The following is a 21,420-nucleotide window of genomic DNA, read 5'->3' on the forward strand; positions in this document are numbered from 1 at the left end:
ATAATTAGTTAATGACATCTGATATTTTGCTGCAAGCAGTAGTAGATTTTACCAGCTGTAATCACTGGGATTTAACTATCATTTCAAATGTACAGGAAGTATTTTGGCAAGTGATGGGTGCTCAGCATAAGACCATATTTTACTTATTTTTGCCACACGTTAAGTTTAACAGGCCTCAGCAATAATACAGATTAGTTACTTATTGAATGAATGCTAAAAAAACACTGATAAATTTCATAGAAAAGAAGCTAAGTGGAGTTGATGTTTCAGGCATCATTGCTAGCCCCTGATTCAAATATGATTCAAAACCAAAAACAATACCTCATGTTCAGATTCACAATAAATATATATGTCACAAAACAGTATATAGTTCCTGCAACAATAAAATATTATACATTGTTGTGAACTTCAATAACATCAAAGCACAGAAACTTCATGAACTGTGTAACCCCACCAGATTAACATTATTCTAACGCAATGAAACAAAGTAACATTTAACAGGAGGGGGTTCCTCTGGTATGTGGGAATGTTTACTTTTATTGCACAGATTTTTCTGAGTGCTACAGAAACCCTTAACCCCACTAAGGCAGCAGGAAGTCCTCAACATGCCAGTAAAGGTTAGACTGTGACACAGAATTTGTACTGAAATCCAAGACCCCACTGCCCTTCTTATGTTTAAGACAGTCTCACTTCATAGTCCAGGCTAGCCTAGAACTCACTATGCAACTCAGGCTAGCTTTCCACCTCCCTCAGCCTCCCACGTGCTGGAATTACAGGCATCAACTACCACTTGAGGCTTCATTTATCCTCTTTTGTGTCACCTTCATTGCTCCAACTTTATTAAGGTGTTAAAACCATTTTCCAGGCACATTCCTTTCTGTTAGAGGAAATGACATCAGGGTGACAAAAATGACTGAACCCCTTCACTTTCAACACAGTCCTGCTTTGAGCAAACAGTAGGACAGTGACTTGCTCCCAATTCTTCAAGGTGAGTTCAAAGAGGCCAATATGTGAAACAGTCCGGTGGAAGCCTTTGGCCCTGGCTTCTGAATAGGTTCAGTAGGTCTCCTCCTCCAGCACTTACTTTATCAGGACCCACCCAGTTCCAACAGCTTTAAGGAACTGAGCCTGCTTCTATTCAAAATTGTAACTCCACTAAATTCCAGCCCTTAAACTCTATCCCAGCCACAAATCCTCTGCTGATCAGGAGTTCTCAGTACAACTGCTTGAAGAGAATGGAGTCGGTCCATGCTCTAAATAACAAGCTGGGAAGCAGCTGAAAGCATCTACTACCGCGTGGTCTCATGGTCGGTCACAGGACACTACGTTTTACTGTATTATGTCAGCAACACAGTCCCTGTGTATTGCTCAAACTTCCAACCTGAGTAATCAGACCTGGACACCTCAGAGTCTTACATACACCTAGACAAGGTGATACAACATTTACATGACTTTCCAGTTTTGTAATAGCATGTTTTCATTATTCTAATTTCCTAACACTTAGCAAAGAGAATCAACCTGAAATTTTTAAACTTCAAAATTCCCTAAAAGCATTTTGTTGAGATTAATAAAGCAACTGAGTGAGGATGTGGTGCCTACACTTCTATTCCATCCCTCTTTTCCAACACAGGCACTTAAGTCAAGTTCATTATTACTTCCAATTTCAAAACCTTTGTAGTGATTCCCTAATCAACAAAAGGGAACAGTAACTAACTGGTCATAAATAATTATTAAGCCCTAAGTTACTTCATTTGGCCTGAGAATGAACTTTTAACACAGTAAATTTGTTCTTCCATTTTCTTCAAGGCAGCTGAAGTCTGATGGCATCTTATAAAGTTCATGAGTTTAGTCATATCAATCCATTTTATACTCATGTACTAAGTCACTTATATGTGCTTGTTCATTAAGGATTTTGTTTGGGGTTTAGGGAATCTCTCCACTTTGTAGCCCAGGCTTTCTTCCAACTCCGAGCCCCCCTTTTCAGCCTCTCAGGTACTAGGATTAGAAGCATAGGCCCTGACAGCAGACTCCTCATTGAGTTATCACATGTCTAACCCTGCTTCACAGATAGACTAAAGCACTAAGACAAGAACAATTTATTTAAGAGCCAGAAGTGGGAATGGCAAGCAGTGACTGGAAGCTGAGAGACAGTTTCTAAAGATAGGGCAATTGAAAGAAACGTGGGGGGATACGACCATAAGGAGCCCTTGGGGAACTATAAGCAAGAGAGGAGCACATGATAGGAAATTCCAACTTCAACAGAAGCCAGTGTCACTGATATGCAAAATATTGATGGCTGGCTGGAGATATTTAAGAAATCCATTAGAGGAGGGACAGTAGCGAAGAGGGAGAAAGGGGGTGGAGGTAAGGAAAAAAGGAAAGAAGAAATTTCAGATGAAAATACTGTCTAGACAGAGACAAGAGGATCAAGTTTGGGGCAATGTGTTTCTCTCTCCTGTTTTCTAGGATTCACAGAACCAGCAAATGGATGTGTTGACTAGGGCAGGTGGTCCAGGAACTGTTAGAAAGAACGATGCGCCGGGGGGGGGGGGGGGGGGGGGACGCCACCTTTAATCCCAGCACTCAGGAGGCAGAGAGCCAGGCAGATCTCTGTGAGTTCGAGGCCAGCCTGGGCTACCAAGTGAGTTCCAGGAAAGGCGCAAAGCTACACAGAGAAACCCTGTCTCGAAAAACCAAAAAAAAAAAAAAAGAAAGAAAGAAAGAGAGAGAGAGGGAGGGAGGGAGGAAGGAAGGGAGAAAGGAAGGAAGGAAGGAAGGAAGGAAGGAAGGAAGGAAGGAAGGAAGGAAGGAAGGAAGGAAGGAAGGAAGGAAGGAAGGAAGAAGAATGTTAAATGGTAAAAACCTCTGCAGAATGTGGAGATTTGGCAAAGCATGAAGAGCAGAGATGTCGGGTGATGAGAGTAACAAAGCACAGGAGAAGAGTCCTACAGAGCTCAGAACAGGAGCAATTCAAAAAGAAATGCTAACTTAAGTTTCACATAGTTGCTACACAGAGCAAAGGTTCCTATGGAGGGAGAGAGGGTAACCCAAGCCTACACACGTGGTTGTCATGTTCTGAAAAAACAAATTACTATTTGGCCTCAATTAAAAGCTATAGCTGATAGGTTACTATTCCCATCTCAGCATTATTCACCATAGGAAAGTGAGTGGAGAGGAAGGTGCAGGGGAGACGGGACAAAGCACACTGAGATGTCAGGTGCAAACTTCAGTCTTGGGTTCTCTGCAGCCGCTGAATTAGACTTCTGTGCACGCATCGCTGCAGTATTTAAATAGCACCTTCATTTGCTTTTCCCTGCACTTGATCACACTGGCCAGCAAACTAGCACAACACCTTACAGAGTGTTGACTGTCTGTGGGCTTTCTCACACGTGTTTCTCCAGAGCCCATATGACCTTCCATGAAAAGACAAAAAGATGAAATTTTCTCAGGCCAGATGGAGAAATGAGATTCCAACAACTCCAAGAAGACACTTTGTAAATCGTAGTGTGTCCATGAGAAGTGGATTTCAGTGCCATGATATTCATGAAAAGTTCCTGTCTGAAGGCAGGGTGGGTTTTCTTGACTGCCAGAAACTCTAAAGAGGAGGAAGTGCTGCAGGAAGTTTTAACGTCTTGAACTCATCAATGGAAGACAGAGTGTTCAGAATTTCCTTCTTAAGATTGCTTTTCCAAGTTCATCCACCATCACTTATAAACCCTCTTCATACCACGTATGTATAGAAACCTGCATGTTCTCTGTCTCTACATTTAGCAACTCAAGGTAGAGTGTGACCCTCATAAAAAAAAATACCTCTAGAAAGTAGTTGTGAAAATGGACTGCAGCAAGAACCATAGAGTACTATTGCTTCCTTAGTATATGCCTGTCATGATGAGACCACAAGTCTCTGAGAGTCCTGAACTATGTGACATTCATCTTTAAGTTGTTTGTGCCTAGCAGACAACTCACCCAGCACAGAGAACAAATTGATATGGAAAAATAAATCAAATAAAAAATAAAGCACATTGTGGAGAGAAAAATTTCTTATTTCCAAAGCTAAAGAATTCCAAATTTTACTTAGGATTTGTTCACTGCATCCTCGAATGTCTCACAAGACCTCACACTTAGAACACTGCAGGTAGATTGACAGGTGAGTAAGATATCTCTCTCTCTCTCTCTCTCTCTCTCTCTCTCTCTCTCTCTCTCTCTCTCTCTCTCCAGATTTTCTTGGCCAATCAAAGAATCTGGGGCTTTACTCCCTGATTTCAAACATTTCATAGCACAGAGAACATTCTATAAATTTCTCGTACATGCACAGAAAGAGGCAAGAGGGCCATGAGACTGCATCTCTAACAGTTGCTGTTTCTGCATTTCAATTAACAAGGCCATGAACAACAACCTTCTATGAAAAGCATGCTTCAGACATTGCCATGTCATATCTCCATTTGACTAGACTCAAATGCCCTAATCAATTAACTTACATGGTGCTCTGGGATGGCTTTCTGTAAGCTGTGAATATGTGTTGCTCGGATTGGTTGAGAAATAAAGCTGTTTGGCCAATGGCGAGGCTGAATAAGGTTAGGAAGGACATTCAAACTGAAGAGATGAGAGAAGAAAGGAGAGCGAGGGGAGACAAATGCCAGCCGCCACCAAAAAAGCAAAAAGATACCAGTAGATTGTTGCAGGAATCTTAGAAGTTCTTATTAATAAAATCAAACCTGAGGCCAGTTATTGGGGTCAATGCTGGTAAATCAGAGAGACAGAACAAGCCACAGCTATCTCACCTCGCTGGATCCTCAGCTGGTCTTGTCTCCTCAGACTGGAGGCCTCTGAGTCCTCATCCAGAATGGGTCTCAGCTGAATTACTGCTCAAAAGCCTGAATGCTTAACCAGCCAAAATCTTCTCCAGCCAAAAACTTCTAGTTTCTGGTCCTCATGCCTTATATATCTTTGTGCTTTCTACCACCACCTACCAATCCCTGGGATTAAAGGCTGGCTTTCTGGGATTAATGCTTGACTATTTCCAATGTGGCCTTGAACTCACAGAGATCCAGAGGGATTTCTATCTCTGGAATGCTAGGATTAAAGGTGTGAGTGCCACCATTTTCTAGCCTTTGTATCTAGTGGCTGTCTGTTCTCTGACCCCAGATAAATTTATTAGAGTACACAATATTTTGGGGAACACAATACCACCACAGTAGACCAGTAACACCACAACCACATGGCAACATATAGATTGATAGAAATGAGTTGAGTTAGGTTATAGGAGCTAGGTAGCAAGAAGCCTGGCCATACAGTTTGTAAATAATAAAAGCCTCTGTGTGTTTACTTGGGACCAAGTGGCTGCAGGATGCAGGTGGGAGAGATTCATCCTGACAGTGGGCCTGGCAGGACCAGAGAAACTGCTGGCTACAACATGGCTGTTGTATAATAAAGTTATTTGGCGTGGATCTTTCTGATTTTATACTGATTAATATGCCAGGCATGTGGCTAGATGTGAACACAGCAGTGAACATTATCCTGACCTTGGAGATTACAGTCTAGTGGGAGAAACAGATATGAATTATATATAAATAATATAATTATATTAATTATTATATAATATTACTATATTTGTTATATTCTTATAATATATCATTGTATTGAAAATTATATAATTATAATTACATATTCTATAATTGTATAATTAATAATTTCTATTATAATTAATATACTGTTATATTGTTTATATTATTTACATTATACGATTAATTATTAATATAATGATAATAAAAACATAGAATAACATATTAGGAAATAATACTCTGAGTGCTGTGAAGGTTTATTGCTGATAGACCTGAGCCAGTTTGGAAGAATATGAGGGAAACTTCCCAGTGAGCCAAGTTACCTGCTAGAAGCCAGGAAAAGGAAATGTGCACATGGATCCACTCACTAAGAATAAATCATAATTAGGATGATTGGAAACTGGGGAGAAAATTCAGTGGGAATGCATAACATGAGTGATTGAGAAAATGTCTGGAGAATTGCTGTACAGATATTTGCAAGCATCAACTCCACTTCATAGTCAATGAATAAGCGCTTCAATTTGCTAAATGAACGAGCACTGTAAAATTGAAGTTTGTTTCATTTCCCCAAAAGACTACAGGCTGCTAGATGAGAGGCCCTGCCATATCCTAGCAGTTGTGCATCAAAAAAAAAATATGACTCATGATTCCAGGCCTGCGGCAACACAACAACATATCAATGCTCTAGCTTTGCCTTTATGAAAATCAGTACATCATACATCCACAATGGAAGATTAGCTTCCATGTACTTCAGTAAAATGCTACTGCTTCAAACAGAGAACCAGATACATTGCCTGAACATTTCATTTGATGTAGCTGAATTTTAAAAGGGAAGATAGGAAACATGAGTAGCTTAACTATTTCTTGCATTTAAAAGAATGCATTTGGGGTGGGACCCAAAGGCTTACAAATTTATCTATCCACTGATGCCCTATATGACCTCTTTCTGTGCCTCAGTTTCTTCATTTTTAAAATCTACCCGAAGCTGTGGGTAGCTCAGTCATAGAACATTTGTTCAATATATGTGAGGTCCTAGGTTTGCTATCCATCACTACCAAAACAATAATAACTAGTGTGATTAATTAGTCAATTAAAATAAAATATTGACCTCAGTGGAACTGTTAGGAATATGGAAAGGAGAGAGAGTTGGTTTAAGAGAAGGTAGTAGGGGTGATAATTAAAGAATATCATGTGCATGTATGGAAATGTCATGGTGAAACCTGTTATTTTGTAAAATGAGAAACTAGGTCCTAAATAGGTATTCTCAAGTCTCTTTTTCATTTGGCCAATTTATTATGTCCATGATTGTTTAGCAAAATACTATCAGTTGATGAATAACACAATCTCTAAATGAAAGTTCTTTTCTTTTGAAGTTCCCAGTTCTCAGCCACAGCTGAGTGAGAAATTCTAGCCATCAGATGAAGAAGAGAATCCCCCTGAGAACATGACCTGAGGTTCTTAATATCTGTTTTTAGTTCTCCCACTGTCTCCTTTATTTGAGCCTTTAGTAACACCATCAAATTTTATAGAATTCTGCTGTGTACTCCCTGGGTGTCATCTGCTCAGTTGATGACATGTTGATACATATCACTTTATATATGTGTTCATTATTTTATGTGCCCACAGAGTTCTCACTAATGAGTTCTGATAATTAGTTTTTATCATATTCCAATCTCAATTCTTGAAATACAGTAAGAGTAAGTTTTCTGTTCTGGTCGCTGTGGCAGATCTGAAAACACTCAACATATACTTGTTTTATTCTTTGCCTTTCTGTCCCATGCTATGAGGCAAAACTCAGGACAATGACTTTCTCCAAAGACAGCACTCTGTGCTCTAAGGGACAGCTTGTAGCGTAATGGAATGCTTCTGCCCATGCTATGTTCAACCTGTTTAAAAATAAATTCCATTTCCTTTTGTTTACTCACATTTTACCTGGAGTTGTTTCCTTCTCAAGCAGAAAACCACTTCCTCAGGGGCTTAACTGCACTGTTCACTTTATCTTAGTGTAGGGTTTTCAGGCAATAATAAAACTGGAGCAAAAAATATATATGTCAACACCATCCTAGGGTTAAAAATGGATTCCAGAAATTGTGATTGGAACTGATAAGGAAGCATATTTGCTGTTCTACTTGTCTGCCCTTTAAGGGTGCAATTAGTTGCTTAGAATTACACATAAAGTATTATTTTCAATTGTTTTTTATATCTAGTGTTCTATTATAATCGTAAACCAAATATTTATTTTTTTCACAAAGGAAATATAGGTAAGTTGTTTTCTCTCTATTCTTTATCTACTGTATCACACAAATATTTCTATTTTATTCCTGTGTGATCCATAAGAGAAAGTAAATGGATCTATATTAAAAGTCTCAATTACAGAAATTTTGTCCAGTCCCAGTTGCTCCCCTTACTCTCAATGTACGTCTTCTTCACTGACAGCAAATTCTCTGAAAACTGTAGGAAATCAATCCCAGAGCCTGGCACTTTGTCAACACCTATAAACTGAGGTGTCACAAGTATTTGTAATAGTCTTACCTAGGAAGAATAATAATTATGAAATGATAGATTCAGGCCATCTCCTATCCCTCTTCATAGATCCATATCAAGCTTTTACCTGGCTGCCTGCTAAGGCCTCCTTTCCAGCAGCAGCATTGAGGATGGATGGGGCGGTGCTGAGGAGGGACAGTGTATATAAATGGGTAAGAAAGGTGAGCTAAGGATAGTGTAAGTACCAATAACTGAAGGTTTGCCTTAAGTAAGGTACCTACCAGCCCTGTCTTGGCATTAGACCTCCACTCCTCTAAACATATACCTCTATGCATTGCTTTAATCTATATTTCAAAAGTATGTAAACTCTAGCCAACAGTTCACTATGTTGTCCTTATATACCTTTGAACTGTCAGGACGCCAGGTATTCCTTGGCCCTATAGACCTTTCCTTAAGTGGTTTTTGCCACCAGGCACTGTAACTTGGCCTTCAGTCAAATTTGAAAGCATCTAAGATTTCCCATTTGAAAAATGTGTCTTCTTTTACTTCTGTGTTTTCTCTCAAGTCACAGACAACCATGTAAGCTTTTATTCGAGTTCAAACCATAAGATAAGTAATGTATTTACTGCTTACAAATATCTTACAGAAAAATTTCATGTTACCTTTAGGCTTCAGCAATCTCAAAGGGTAAGATCTATGAAATTAGAATGGAAATGTTATAGGCTGGTAAAGTGTTAGCCTGGCAAGGGCGAGGCCATGGGACCCACCACCAGTACCACTGGTAAGACCAACGGTGCATGCCAGTAACCCCGCATGCAAGAAGAAAAGGGGGGGAAAAGTAAGAAATCCAAGAACATTCTTAGCTACATAGTCAGTTTGAGGCCATCCTGGGATATATGAGATCTATCAAAATCAAAAACATTTATAATACCACATTTGTCTATGGTATCACATAGAATTTTAACACGTGGTAAAATTTCATTCAAATGTGGACCATAAAATATAAGGTTTACAAGACCACAGAATATATGCCAAAAAGAAGAGGCTCCTTTAAAACTTCTTTGTATTATTCTTAAATAAGAAAGACATGCAGGAGGTTACTAAAAGAAATATAGGAAGCAAGGGCATAAGGGGCATATATACATGTGTTGCAGACAGTTGAGTTGCTGAAGTGAAATGCCTCCATCAAGGTCTCACTGAATTGAGCAGCTGCCCACTAAGAAGTGTGTCCTCACCTCCCTGAACTGTTGCCACCAAAAAGGACTGACTGAAGCAGGGGCGCTCCTGTCTCGTGTGTGGACAAGTTTCTTTTTATGTCCTAAATCCCTCTGTTTATGAGTTAGACCAAAGCTGGCCTTTTCCTGATAGCATATTTGTTATTCTCCTTGCTCCTCTCCATCCTAGGCTCCTTCACTCAAGAACCTGATCTAAGTTGCCATGAGAATTCTGGCCAGGTGTATCCTGGGAAATGCAAGCTCCCTTTCCCATAGTTTCTCCATCTCAGTGAGGTACAATTGCTGCCATATGCCTACATGACTCCACACCTATACAGCACAAATTCAGGCAATGGATTCCAAGGAGGGACAGTGTGTTATCTGATGAGAGCTTTAAAACCTCACCTTCTTCAAGCAGACTTTTCCTCACTAAAAATGCTCTTCTGCCAACCTCCAACCAAGTACGTATCTCCAATTAGCAAATTTTTTAACATTAAAGAAAATTTTATAAAAAAAAAAAATCTGACAAAAGAGACTTCAAACCAAAACTTATCAGAAGAGATGCGGAAGGACACTACATACTTATCAAAGGAAAAATCCACCAAAAGGATGTTGCAATTTTAAACATCTATGTACCAAACATGAGGGCACCCAAACTCATAAAAAGAAGCACTACAACAGCTCAAATAACATTGACTATCACACATTCATAGTGTGCTATGACTTCAATACCACACTCTTGCTAATAGACAGGTCATCCAGATAAACTCTAAATAGGGAAATCCTGGGTTAACTGATATCGTAAGGCAAATAGACCTAACAAATATTTACAAAACATTTCACCCAAGCACAAAAGAATATACCTTCTTCTCGGCAGCTTATGGAACTTTCTCCAAAATTGACCACATACTTAAATACAAAGCAAGTCTCAATAGATAGGAGAAAATTGAAATAGCACCCTGAATCCCAAGTGACCATCAAGGATTAAAACTGGATATCAACAACAACAGAAGCAACAGAAAGCTTACAGACCCATGGAAACTGAATAACTCACTACTGAATAAAAAAAAATGGGTCAAGAAAGAAATTAAAGATTTTCTATAATTGAATGAGAATAAATATACAACATACTGAAGCTTATGGGACACAATGAAGGCAGTGCTAAGAGGAAAGTTCATAGCACTGATGCCTACATAAGAAATTGGAGAGATCTCATACTAGTAACCTAAACAACATACCTGAAAGCTCTAAAACAAAAAGAAGAAATCACACCCAAAAAGACTAGATGGCAAGAAATAAACAAACTCTGGGCTGAAATCATTAAAATAGAAATGAACAAACAAAACAATACAAATAATCAATGAAACAAAGAGTTGGTTCTTTGAAAAAATCAATATGATTGAAAAACCCTTATTAAATCCAAATTAATTAAAAGGCAGAAAGAGAATCTCCAAATTAACAAAACTAGAAATGAGAAGGGGGTACAACAGACACCAAGGAAATCCAGAGAATCATGGGGACATACTTTAAAAACCTGTACTCCACCAAGTTGGAAAATATAAAAGAAATTGAAAATTTTCTCAATACATACCATTTACAAAAGTTAAATCAAGATCAGATAAGCAATTTAAATAGATTCATAACCATAGTGAAAAAGAAGCAATAATGAAAAGTCTCCTAACTAAAAAAAGTTCATGGCCAGATGGTTTTTAGAGCAGAATTCTCCCAATTAACTCCAATGCTCCTTAAATTATTCTATAAAATAGAAATGAATAAACCTTGCACAGTTCATTTTATGAGGGCACAGTTACCCTGATAAACTACAAAGACCCAACAAAGAAAATTGCAGAAAAATGTACCTCATGAATATTGATTCAATTTTTTTAAATGCTTGCAAATCAAATCCAAGAAAACATCAAAAAGATCATCCACCATGATCAAGTAAGCTTATTGATTTAAGTATTGAACTATCTCTGCATCTCTGGGATAAAGTCTACTTGATCCTAGTGGATGATCTTTTTGATATATTTCTGTTTGCTACCAAAGAAGAAAAGTAAACACCAACCCAGATACCTGCCTGCAAGAGACTGACCTAGGCACTCTGCATATATATTACAGTTGTATAGCTTGATCCTCTTATGGGATGCCTAACAGTGGGAACAAGGGCTGTCTCTAACTCTTTTACTGGTTTTGGGGATCCTGCTTCTTATACTGGGTCACCTTGCCCAGCCTTAACACATTGGGGATGTGCTTGGCTTTACTGCAACTTGGTATGACATGTTTTATCGATAGTCATAGAAGACCTGCCCTTTCCTGGATGGAGATGGAAGAGGAAGAGATTGGGGTGAGAGTAGGGAACAGGGGAGAAGGACAGGGAGGGGAGAATGCAGGGGAGGCTGTTGCCAGGATGTAAAATAAATAGATGAATAGTGTGTGTGTGTGTGTGTGTGTGTGTGTGTGTGTGTGTGTGTGTGTGTGTAACAAGAGAAAAAGATATGCTAGTGCATCAATGGCACAAAACGTGTGGGACTAACAAGCCAATAGTTGATGGATGGGGCCCATCCCTGACACTACTCAGATAGCCAACAACCTGAGACTAGATAGGCCAGGGACCTAGGGGAGAACCAAGTACTAAAAGAGCATAGCAATAAAATGACTCCTCATGACATTCTGCTATACTTATAGATCAGTGTCTTGCTCAGCCATCATCAGAGAAGAGTCTTCCTGCAGTAGACAGGAAAAAATACAGAGGCCCACAACTGGACAATGTACAGAGAATGAAAGACCTTGGAACATTCAGCCCTAAAAGAGATGTCTCCATCAAAACCCTCCCCTCAGGGTTTAGGGAACTCTGTGGAAGAGGACTAAAAAAGAGTGTAAAAGCCAGAGGGGATAGAAGACATCAAGGAAGCAAGACCTTCTAAATATGCAGGACCAATGCACATATTAACTCACAGAGACTGTGGCAGCATGCACAGAGTCTGTACAAGTCATGGACAGATAGGTTCCCAGCACTGAAAGGGAAGTAGACACAAGCACCCATCCCTAAGCCAGCGCTCTCTCCAGTTGATACCTGCTCACAAAAGATAAATTGGTTTTCTCCAATAGAGTCTCACTAGACAAACCACTCTCAAGGCCAAGCCTCATGCCCAGCAGGAATTGGCCAACACAAACAAATTCAACGGCATTTTTTTTTTTTTTTTTTTTTTTTTTTTTTTTTTTGGTTTTTTTCGAGACAGGGTCTCTCTGTGTAGCTTTGCACCTTTCCTGGAACTCACTTGGTAGCCCAGGCTGGCCTCGAACTCACAGAGATCCGCCTGGCTCTGCCTCCCGAGTGCTGGGATTAAAGGCGTGCGCCACCACCGCCCGGCTTCAACGGCATTTTTGACAGTTCATTCTCTCATAATTCTTAGGACAGTTTTTTTCTTACAAGTCCATTTTATGTATATTATGGTTTCTGTTCTTGCATTATTATGGGATTTCTGTGTGTGTGAACATGTGCGTCACCAAATCTATGTATGTTTCTTGTGCTTTACCTTTGGCTCCGCTTCTTCTTCTGTTGTTGATGTTGTTGTTTGTTATTGTATCCTACTCTGTTTTGTTTTTGTTTTATTTTATCTTATTATTTTTAGATGCCCATTTTTATTATAATTATTATAAAGTAACTATTATTCTAATAAGAGAGAGAAAGGGTAAGGATTTGGGTGGTGGGCAAGAGGGGAAGATCTGGGAGTATTTGGGAGAAGGAAAACTGTAATCAGAATATATTGTGTGAAAAAAACTATTTTCAATGAAAAAGAATAAAGAATGAAAGAAAAAAGTCACAGTGAAATAGTTTAGCTAGATACTGCATGTCTAATACCACACAACAAATGAGCTCAGTGACAGACGTTTTTTTCACAAAAATTAAACCCAAAAGAGAAATATGATTAGCAGAATAGATTGTTCTCTACTTCCCAGAAGAAATGTAAAAGTCAATGACTTTGTAATTAAACTAAGAACATTTTCAGGATGGCAACAGGCAGTTAGACACACAGACCCTCCCATTTCACATGGCAAACTGTCAGCAAGGCTTCTACTATGTTGAAATACTCTCTCTGCCCTCTGGTAAAGAACCTAATGTAAGCGCTTCAATTGCACAAGTGCGTCTGTTAAAATACCTGCTCATTGACATTCATTTTTTAATGTTAAAAGTCCAATTAGTCTGATTTAGCCAGTTGAACAGAACATTCTTAATGAACATATTGAAAGAGTCCATCCATTCTGAAAACAATTTAGCATCTGAAAACACTGCCTCTGCTCTACTTTCCTGAAAAGTTCTGAACATTAAAAACCCATTTTGAGTTTGATAAAATGTCCTATTCCACCCACCACAAAGATTTTTCTCTTCTGAAGCATCCTAATAGTCATCCAATTCCCATTACCTCCAAAAATTGTCAGAAAAGTTTTCAAATTGAGAGCAAGGCCATTTATCTCTATGTTGATCAAAAACAAATTACCTTGGTGTATTCACTCAGACAGGTTTCTACTTGTGTATACAGGCTGAGTGGAGCAAGCATGATTAATGAGGTAGTTATAGGCAGTTTTGCCTCCGACTTACAAAATGACCTTTTTCAGTAAAGTGACTGCAAAAGTACATTGTTTTTGTTTTGTGTTTTTATTTCATTTATTTATTTATTTATTTATTTATTTATTTATTTATTTTATTTATTTTGGTCTTGCTGTATAGGTTGTTCTTGAAGTCCTGAGATCAAGAATCCTCCCACCTCTCCCTCTCCTGATACATTCTCTTACCCACTAACCTTTAGCACTATGGCTGAAAATAGAATGTTGGGGCTGGAGAGAGCATGTAGGAAGCATGTATGATGATAACCCCAGACTCTGTTCAGAGTTCATGCTGTGACTCTGGGTGTCACTCTATAGCAGTGGTTCTCAACCTTCCTGATGCTGTGACCCCAATTTAATACAATTCCTCAAGTTGTGGTGACTCCAACCCATAAAATTATTTTCATGGCTACTTCATAACTGTAATTTTGGTACTGTTGCAAATTATATTATAAATATCTATTTTCCGATGGTCATAGGCAACCACTGTGAAAGGGTTGTTTGATCCTCAAGGGGGTTGTGACCAACAGAATGAAAACAGCCACTCTACACTATCAGCCTCCATAGTTCTCTGTTGCTGAAGCAGGCAGGTGGCCTCAGGTTGAGTCCCAGTTCTACGTTAAAAGTTGTGTTGTTTTTCAGGATGATCTTTTCTAGTTATATCCATTTGCCAGCCAATTTCATGGTGTCATTGTTTTTAACGGCTGAGTAATACTCTACTGTGTAAAATTACCACATTTGCTTTATCCATTCTTCAGTTGAAGGACATCTAGGCTGTTACCAGTTTCTGGTTATTCAGAATAAAGCTGCTATGAACATAGTTGTGCAAGTGTCCTTGTATGGTGGAGTGTTCTTTGAGTATATGCCCAGGAGTGGTGTAGCTGTGTCTTGAGGTAGATAAATTCCCAGTTTTCTGAGAAACCATCATATTGGTTTCCAAAGTGGTTGTACAAGTTTATACTCCCACCAGCAGTGAGGAATGTTCTCCTTACTCCAATCCTCTCCAACATAAGCTGTCACTTGTACTTTTTATTTTAACCATTCTGACAGAATCAGTGTCATTTTGATTTTCATTTCCCTAATGGCTAAGGATTTTGAACATTTCTTTAAGTGTTTCTCAGCCATTTGAGATTCCTCTTTTGAGAATTCTCTGTTTAGATCTATACTTTATTTTTTAATTGTATTATTTGCTTTGCTAATGTCTAGCTTCTTGAGTTCTTTATATATTTTGGATATTAGCCCTCTGTCAGATGTGGAGTTGGTTAAAAAAATCTTTTCCCATTCTGTGGGCTGCTGTTTTGTCCTATTGACAGTGTCCTTAACCTTACAGAAGGTTTTCCATTTCAAGAGGTCCCATTTGTTAATTGTCAATCTTAGTGCCTGTGCTACTTGTATTCTGTTCAGGAAGTTGTCTCCTGTGCCAATGCATTCAAAACTATTCCACACTTTCTCTTCTATCAGGTTCTGTGTGTCTGGCTTTATGTTTCTTGTTTTTTGTTTTTTGTTTTTTTGTTTTGTTTTGTTTTGTTTTTTTACTCTTTTGGCTCTTTGCTCTTTGGTTATTATTCTTTGGGGGGCCCACCACCCAGCTACCAAATAAATAAACACACAGAGGCTTATTCTTACTTATGAATGACTGGCTTTAGCTTGACTTACTTCTAGCCAGCTTTTTTTAAATTATCCCATCTATCTTTTGCCTCTGGGCTTTTACTTTTCTCTATTTCTGTATACCTTTCTTTACTTCTTACTCCATGTCTTACTGTGTGGCTGGCTTTGTGGTTAGGTGGCTAGGTGGCTGGCTTCTGAAGTCTTGCTTCTGACGCCTTCCTCGTTCTTTTCTCACTCTTCAATCCTTTTCTCCCCATATTTCTCCTCCTATTGATTCACTCTGCCTGCCAGCCCCGCATATCCTTTCTCCTGTCTTGCTATTGGCCATTCAACTCTTTATTATACCAATCAGGTGTTTTAGATAGGCAAAGTACAACAGCTTCACAGAGTTAAAAAAAAATGCAACATAAAAGAAGGCAACACATCTTTGCATCATTAAAGGAAATGTTCCACAGCATAAACAAATGTGACACATCTTAAATTATTATTCTACAACATATGTTGAGGTCTTTGATCCACTTGGACTTGAGTTTTGTGCAGGGTAATAGATACAGATCTATTTGCATTCTTCTACATGCAGACATCCAGTTAGACCAGCATCATTTGATGAAGATGCTTTTTTCTCTTGTGTAATTTTGGCTTCTTTGTCAAAAATCAGGTATTCATGGGTGTGTGGATTTATGTCAGCGTCTTCAATTTGGTTCCATTGATCAACCTGTTTTTATGTCAATACTATATGGTTTTTATTAATATTGCTGTGTAATACACCTTTTTTTTTTTTTTTGGTTTTTCGAGACAGGGTTTCTCTGTGTATTTTTTGCGCCTTTCCTGGATCTCTCTCTGTAGACCATGCTGACCTCAAACTCACAGAGATCCACCTGCCTCTTCCTCCCGAGTGCACAACCACCACCTGGCAAAGATTTACTTATTTATTTACTGTGTATACAGTGTTCTGCCTGCATTTATTCTTGCAGTCCAGAAGAGAGCACCAGATCTCATTACGGATGGTTGTGAGCCACCATATGGTTGCTAGAAATTGAACTCAGGACCCCTGGAAGAACAGCCAGTGCTCTTAACCACTGAGCCATCTCTCCAGCACGTAATACACCTTGAAAGAAGGGATAATGATAACTCCAGAAGTTCTTTTATTGTACAGGATTGTTTTAGCTATCCTGGGATTTTTGTATGGATTCACGCATAAGTGAATATTAGCCGTAAAGAAGAACCATTTTACAACCCACGGATCCAGATAAGTTAAATAACAAGGAAGGCTCAAGCGGATAGGGGGAGTACATGAATCTCACTGTGAAGGGGGAACAGAATGGGCATTTACGGTGGACGGGGGGAGGGGCCTGGAAGGGGGAATGGGGATTGGAACAAGAAAGATAAGATCAGGGGAAGATGGACGGAGACAGTACCAGGAGAGACAAATGGAATCTGAGTGCATCTCTGGAATGAGCTAGAAATTTAAAGCAATGGAAACTTCCAGGAATCTATGAAGGTAACCCTAGCTAAGATGCCTAGCAATAGGGGATACAGAGTCCAAACCAGCCATCTCCTGTAACCAAGTAAGACGTCAGTGAAAGGGACTGGGACCCTGGGACACCAACCCAGCTACAACCCTTCAAAATTTACAATGTGTCTTATCTACCAGATGTGCTGTGGTAAATGTGATGCAGAAACTGTGGGAGTAACCACTAATGACTGGCACAGCTGGAGACCCTACTATGAGAGGGAGCTCCCCAGCTCCCCACTCAAGGCCAGGACCTAGAGGCAGGATACCCCAGAGACCTAGGACAGAACCAAACATGGATGGGGGTGGGGGGAGAGGACAATGAAATGATTCCTAATGCTATTCTGCTATGCTCATAGATTGGTGCCTAGCCCAATGTCATCAGAGAGGCTTCACCCAACAACTGATGGAAACAGATGCAGAGACCCACAACCAAACATTAGGCAGAGTTCGGGGAATCATTCAGAAGACGGGGAGGAAGGGTTATAGGACCCAGTGGTGTCAAAGTCCCCACAAGAAAGCTCACAGAACCAACCTGGACTCATAGGGACTCACAGAGACTGAACCTGCATGAGACTGACCTAGGCCCTCTGCATGTATGTTACAGCTGTGTAACTTGGTCTTCCTGTGAGACTTGGAACAGTGAGGGCAGGGGCTGTCTCTGACCGTTGCTTACTTTGGGGACCCTTTCCTCCTACTGGATTGCCTCATCCAGCCTTAAGAGAAGAGGAGGTGCCTAGTCTCAGTGTAACTACCATGGCTGGATGATATCCAATGGGATATCGACTTGTATCTGAAGAGATACAGTAGAGGAGGAGTGAATGGGACAGGATTGAAGGGGGGTGGGGACTGGGAAGATGGGAAGGAGGGGAAACTTTGGTTGGGATGTAAAATAAGTAAATAAACAAACAAAAGTGTCTTGTTGGAGCAGATTGGAAGCCTGTGATCTGCAGGTGGTAGCAATGTAGAGACAATGAAACTGTCGGCTGATAAGGTTTGTAGGAGAGTCTCTGATGAGCAACTAATCCAGCACCAGATTTCAAAATATCTTATAGAATATTATGCAAATTATCTATGCTTTCTGTTCCTGCTTCCTTGTGTATAGAGAAAAGGAAGCCCATTTTCACAATTGCTTTGAAATGTAAATAATATACCATCTGTAAAGTAAATATCAAATTGGCTTTTTTTTTCCCTCTAAATATCAGTTTTTTACCAAATTTCAGGGACTCCTCAATACACACCAAACTACCACTAAGACACCTATGATACTGAAATGCCTCTGCCCTCTGGTGGAGAACTTGGTATGTTCTCCAGATTCTCCTCCCAATTCAAACAGCCCAATACGCCCACAAAAGCGGAAGCCCATCTAACAATCTGACTTCTTCTAGCCACTGCCAGGGTTCCTGACCACAAGCTCCTCCCATGCCAGACCCAGCCTGCTGATATGTTCTCAGGTGAGCCATTTCTTTTTTTAGAGCTGCTGTCTTCCCTCCCGCTGCGCTCTCCCACCCAGCAAGGGCCAGCCATTGCTTTATTCTCATCTCATATCTTATCCAGGTCACATACTTCCTTAGTCAGCCCTGATTCATCAGAGGAGTTTGGAATGTCATAGATGGCAGAACATCTGCATGGTGATGGCCCTCGATGGTTTTTCTTGTTCGATTCCTTACTCTGTTTTTCCTACATAGAAAGCCAATCCCTAGTTAAGCCTTTCTCACCTCTCTTTGCTTGTTTCCCCTGGCATGGGCAGCACTGATCAGATAGGCTTTTGCCTACTGGAGAATCAATAAATCTTTGTGACACAAATAAATAATCATGTTTCGTCTACTTCTGGACTCCAGGGCTCCTAGATTTCAGTATAAAATAGACACCATCTATAGTCTTTGTTTAAGAAGATAATTAGGTTATGGATAAGACAAAGCTTTCATAATTTTGAACCCAATTACTTCATTTGACCTTCATTTTATCATCTTGAAGCTCAGCTTATCTCAATGTGCTGCTTTACTCTTAACTGCACTTTGTGTCTCCAAATATAAATATTTACATTTTACCTTAAAGAGACAAACGGCTTCACAGCTGCCCAAAGCCTTTGAACCACCAGTAGGTAAAATTTAGGATTACTGTGGGGGTCTCTTGACCCAGACCAGTTATAACCAGCTTCCCCTTCTGTGCATCAATAGTTTTTGTTAGAATATCAGGAGAAATTTCCTTTCAAAGGCGCTAAATTTAACTCATGCTTTGTATAATGTGCATGAAATATTAATATTATAATCCACTTGCAAGAATTCTGTGTGGGTTGGAAGCTTGTGGTTTCCTACTTCTCCCAGTAATTCTGATGCAGTTGTCTCAGTTTGGGGTCAGGTAGAACTTCAAAACCAAGTCAAATATTCTGAAATTATAGCCCAGAACAGATAAGGCATAGCAAAAATAAAATGATACAGCCAATAGCACTTATGTAAATTGAACTATATTGTGAACAAGAATTCCTGGAAAGAGGCTGTAGCTACAAAGAGTGATGGACTGATTAAAACTTTGTGACTGTGAAGGGTTGGGCTGTTGCAGGTCTAGAACCCAGTTACTATATATCTTGGGCTATCTTTAGCCTCAAAAGGGCTATTTCTTGCCCACATTCTGATAAACAGATATAAACGGTTGGACAGTATTAACAAAACTCTTTTCTCTACTAACCAAAGTGCTAAGACTGCTGTCCATAGCCTCGGAAGCTCATAGCTGAGATTTCCCCACCTGGCTGTAAGCTGTTTCTCTGATATTTCCACCAATGTGTTTTTAAAAAATGGCTTGATTTATGACTTCCTTTGTTCTGTTACTATAAAGACTTCATGAAACAGCTTCCATGGAATTGGGGGTAACGTAAGTTTGTGATTCCAGGCCATGGTCACTCATATTTAGCCTCAGAACAAGCCATCTTTATTTCCTTGTGGTAAGAATGGATTTCTTTGTGTCAAGGAAATGCTAAGAGAACAACCAAGTGTGCAGAGGCAGAACATAAAATTCAAGTACTTAGAGTAAGATTCTGAGGCTCGGGGGGAACTGGAGTGAAAAAGTGACAAGAGACACGTGTGAATAAACTGCAGTATTAGAAGGAAATGTGCTGCAAGAAAGGGAAAGTCGTTTAGATGAAGACCTGGCTTCTCCACTAAACTGACTGGCTTTCTTTCAGTTTAGCACCAAATTTATATTAATAAAGCCAGATCTGGAAACGTGAATTAAATTCAGTACAAAAAAATAGACTGTGTAAGGAAAAATTTCACTTGATCCTGGTAACAATCAAAAGATTTTATTCCCCTCCCAAGGGGCTGAATTGCTTTTTCAAATATAGACATAAAGTAACTTAATGACTCACCCAAAAAATTCAGCAACAGATGTCGTATAAGCAGGCATTGCAGTTGAGTTTTAACTTGTGTTTCACTAAGAAAAATTGCCATTACTAATCAAACCAGAATTCTTTATAATGAAAGGGGACACTGAAATAATTAACATTATGATTATTAAAATAGGTATTTACTGATAGAAATCGTTAAAGAAAAGATGAGATATTTCTTTACAAAAAAAACTATTTCTAAATATAAACTCCCTCAAAATAATTGCATGTATTAATTTATGTTTTTTTAAAGCCCCAAACTGATCAGAACACAAATTATCTACACTGAAACATTTATTTTCCTAGCTATTTGAGAGATCCTAAAGGCTTGCTCTGCCATCAGCAGTGGTGGCTGCCTGGGGCTCTAAAGGGGTGTGAGTGGGTATGGCCAGGGATGTGAGGGCTTCTGGACAGGGAGAGCGTGGGAGGCATGGATTGGTCATGAAGTGAAAGCTGCAGCATTCAGTTTTTGTTTCTTCCTTTGGGTTTCCACTGTTGTTGTTTGTTTGTTTGTTTGTTTGTTTGTTTGTTTGTTTGTTTCCAAATAGGCTATTCCAGAGACAATCACTGAGATATTTAAAGAGGTATGAAAGCTAGAGCTAGATGGTGCATTAAGAATGTATATATAATATATTACAGTAGCAGTTGGCTCACAAAGAAATCTCTTTATCTGTATGTCTTTGGTGAGATACGAGCAAACTCAGAATAAAATTGAGTATGGTTGTAAAGAATGGTGATGTATTTTTAGAAAATGAAAGTGAAATAAAATGGTTGTATGGTCATTAACAAGCCATGAAAATAAGATGTAGTTTTAAAAACAGAAATAGAAAATACTTTTATGGATGCCTGTGGTGGATTTTCTCCTGTGGCTTCAAGCAGTCGATATCTTATTCTTGCTTGTAAACCACTCAAGTTTTCACAGTAATGTCACCTTACTACCGAGAAAATCCTAACTGCCACCCTGCAGGCAGATCAGGAGCCCCATCCAGACTATAGGAGTTCAGTTCTCACTCAGCAGGGTCTTTCACACATGGGGCCACATCTTTCTGGTGT

General features: G+C 39.4%; 1 protein-coding gene across 25 annotated transcripts in view; it reads right to left on the reverse strand.

Annotated features, from left to right (window-relative positions):
- Positions 1-21,420, reverse strand: part of Mlip (muscular LMNA interacting protein) — a 267,045-nt gene that overhangs the window by 37,408 nt on the left and 208,217 nt on the right. The gene's annotated exons all lie outside the window — the stretch shown is intronic.

Source organism: Peromyscus maniculatus, chromosome 7 (assembly GCF_049852395.1).
Source record: "Peromyscus maniculatus bairdii isolate BWxNUB_F1_BW_parent chromosome 7, HU_Pman_BW_mat_3.1, whole genome shotgun sequence".
Classification (NCBI taxonomy): Eukaryota; Metazoa; Chordata; class Mammalia; order Rodentia; family Cricetidae; genus Peromyscus; species Peromyscus maniculatus.